The sequence below is a fragment of the Chiloscyllium plagiosum genome, chromosome 46 (assembly GCF_004010195.1).
Source record: "Chiloscyllium plagiosum isolate BGI_BamShark_2017 chromosome 46, ASM401019v2, whole genome shotgun sequence".
Lineage (NCBI taxonomy): Eukaryota > Metazoa > Chordata > Chondrichthyes > Orectolobiformes > Hemiscylliidae > Chiloscyllium > Chiloscyllium plagiosum.
In genome coordinates, this window is record NC_057755.1 from 4,614,986 (window position 1) to 4,618,583 (window position 3,598).

A 3,598-nucleotide genomic window follows, 5' to 3' on the forward strand; every position below is an offset into this window, starting at 1 on the left:
TGGCCATGGGAAATTGTCACAGACTGCCCAGGGATGTGTAGGTGAGATGCATTAGTCGGGGGTCGGTGTGGTAAATGTCGAGTAGCAGGGTTGGAGAATGCGTCTGGGTGGGTTACTATTCAGAGGTCGGTGTGGACTTGTTGGGCCGAAGCACTGTTGCCGCATTGTAGGGAATGTATGATGCTCAAGAGGCAGACAAGAGAACAAACTGGGCCCAACTGAACCTGTGCGGGGAGGTCCAGGTCATGTCCCACCAGGAAGTGCGCAATAACTTCTCTGAAAATAAGTTAAATTCAAAAATAAAACAAACTTTTAAAGGGGTATCGAGAAAGCCCCGCTGGACTACCCGCTTCAGTTATCCAAACTCAAAACTGTGTCCAATTCGGCACTCTGCGTTTTACAAAAGATATAGCAGCCTCCTAGCCAGTAAAACACAGGTTGCTAATTTGGCCAAGCAGCAAGGGATGCTGGGTACATTGGCCACGTAAACTCAAGTCAAAAAAAAAACCCAAAACACCAGACACAGTGCAAACACAGCAGCCAGGTGCTCATGGTATAAGCAAGATGTGAAAGGCAATAGACACCCTTGAGAGACAAAGCTCCCCCCACCAACCTTATTGACTAAACAAGAGTGAGCCAAGACAGAAAAGCACTGCGTCCTGCTACACCAAGAAATGAACAGTAGCAAGCCATCTAAATGATTGACACTGTTTCCGACTATTCAGTTAGTCTCCCTGATGGGCCAGAACTATAGAACGTTCCAAAAAACCATCTAAAAGGTACAAAAACAGGGATCATTAGCAGACCCCTCCTCTTGAACATTCTGGAGATCTTCTATGGATACCATCACGGAAAGAGGCTGACCCGCCAGAGAGAGAGAGAGAGAGGCTGACCCGCCAGAGAGTGAGAGCGAGAGAGAGAGGCTGACCCGCCAGAGAGCGAGAGTGAGAGAGTGAGAGAGGCTGACCCGCCAGAGAGCGAGAGTGAGAGAGTGAGAGAGGCTGACCCGCCAGAGAGCGAGAGTGAGAGTGAGAGAGTGAGAGAGGCTGACCCACCAGAGAGCGAGAGTGAGAGAGGCTGACCCACCAGAGAGCGAAAGTGAGAGAGTGAGAGAGGCTGACCCACCAGAGAGCGAGAGTGAGAGCGAGAGTGAGAGAGGCTGACCCACCAGAGAGCGAGAGTGAGAGAGGCTGACCCACCAGAGAGCGAAAGTGAGAGAGCGAGAGAGGCTGACCTGCCAGAGAGCGAGAGCGAGAGAGTGAGAGAGGCTGACCCACCAGAGAGCAAAAGCGAGAGTGAGAGTGAGGGAGCGAGAGAGGCTGACCCACCAGAGAGCGAGAGAGAGAGAGAGAGGCTGACCCACCAGAGAGCGAAAGTGAGAGAGTGAGAGAGGCTGACCCACCAGAAAGCGAGAGTGAGAGCGAGAGCGAGAGAGGCTGACCCGCCAGAGAGAGAGAGTGAGAGAGTGAGAGAGGCTGACCCACCAGAGAGTGAGAGTGAGGGAGTGAGAGAGGCTGACCCACCAGAGAGCGAGAGTGAGAGAGTGAGAGAGGCTGACCCACCAGAGAGCGAGAGCGAGAGCGAGAGGCTGACCCGCCAGAGAGAGTGAGAGCGAGAGCGAGTGAGTGAGTGAGAGAGGCTGACCAACCAGAGAGCGAGAGCGAGAGACTGACCCACCAGAGAGCGAGAGCGAGAGTGAGTGAGTGAGAGAGGCTGACCCGCCAGAGAGCGAGAGCGAGAGAGAGGCTGACAAGCCAGAGAGCGAGAGCGAGAGCGAGAGAGAGAGAGGCTGACCCGCCAGAGAGCGAGAGTGAGAGAGAGAGAGGCTGACCCGCCAGAGAGCGAGAGCAAGAAGCTGACCCGCCAGAGAGCGAGAGTGAGAGTGAGAGAGCGAGAGAGGCTGACCCGCCAGAGAGCGAGAGTGAGAGAGGCTGACAAGCCAGAGAGAGCGAGAGCAAGAGGCTGACCCGCCAGAGAGCGAGAGTGAGAGAGAGAGAGGCTGACCCACCAGAGAGCGAGAGCGAGAGGCTGACCCACCAGAGAGCGAGAGTGAGAGGCTGACCCACCAGAGAGCGAGAGTGAGAGAGCGAGAGGCTGACCTGCCAGAGAGCGAGAGCGAGAGAGGCTGACAAGCCCGAGAGCGAGAGCGAGAGAGGCTGACAAGCCAGAGAGCGAGAGCGAGAGGCTGACAAGCCAGAGAGCGAGAGTGAGAGAGTGAGAGAGGCTGACCCGCCAGAGAGCGAGAGTGAGAGAGAGAGAGGCTGACCAACCAGAGACCGAGAGCGAGAGAGGCTGACCCGCCAGAGAGCAAGAGTGAGTGAGTGAGAGAGGCTGACCCACCAGAGAGCGAGAGTGAGAGCAAGTGAGTGAGTGAAAGAGGCTGACCAGCCAGAGAGCAAGAGTGAGAGAGAGAGAGGCTGACCCACCAGAGAGCGAGAGCGAGAGGGAGAGAGGCTGACCCGCCAGAGAACGAGAGCGAGAGAGAGAGAGGCTGACCCGCCAGAGAGCGAGAGTGAGAGAGAGAGAGGCTGACCCGCCAGAGAGCGAGAGCGAGATCGAGAGTGAGAGCAAGTGAGTGAGTGAGAGAGGCTGACCAGCCAGAGAGCGAGAGCGAGAGCGAGAGAGGCTGACAAGCCAGAGAGCGAGAGTGAGAGAGAGAGAGCGAGAGCAAGAGGCTGACCCACCAGAGAGCGAGAGCGAGAGCGAGAGAGGCTGACAAGCCAGAGAGCGAGAGGCTGACCCGCCAAAGAGCGAGAGCGAGAGGCTGACCCGCCAGAGAGCGAGAGCGAGAGCGAGAAGCTGACCCGCCAGAGAGCGAGAGCGAGAGCGAGAGAGCGAGAGAGGCTGACCCGCCAGAGAGCGAGAGTGAGAGAGGCTGACAAGCCAGAGAAGCGAGAGCAAGAGGCTGACCCACCAGAGAGCGAGAGTGAGAGAGAGAGAGGCTGACCCACCAGAGAGCAAGAGCGAGAGAGGCTGACCCGCCAGAGAGCGGGAGAGAGAGGCTGACCCGCCAGAGAGCGAGAGTGAGAGAGGCTGACAAGCCAGAGAGAGCGAGAGCAAGAGGCTGACCCGCCAGAGAGCGAGAGTGAGAGAGAGAGAGGCTGACCCACCAGAGAGCGAGAGAGGCTGACCCGCCAGAGAGCGAGAGCGAGAGGCTGACCCGCCAGAGAGCGAGAGCGAGAGGCTGACCCGCCAGAGAGAGTGAAAGCGAGAGCGAGTGAGTGAGTGAGAGAGACTGACCAACCAGAGAGCGAGAGTGAGAGGCTGACCCGCCAGAGAGCGAGAGAGGCTGACAAGCCAGAGAGCGAGAGCGAGAGAGGCTGACAAGCCAGAGAGCGAGAGCGAGAGAGGCTGACAAGCCAGAGAGCGAGAGCGAGAGAGGCTGACAAGCCAGAGAGCGAGAGCGAGAGAGGCTGACAAGCCAGAGAGCGAGAGCGAGAGAGGCTGACAAGCCAGAGAGCGAGAGCGAGAGAGGCTGACAAGCCAGAGAGCGAGAGCGAGAGAGGCTGACAAGCCAGAGAGCGAGAGTGAGAGAGAGAGAGGCTGACCCACCAGAGAGCGAGAGAGGCTGACCCGCCAGAGAGCGAGAGTGAGAGAG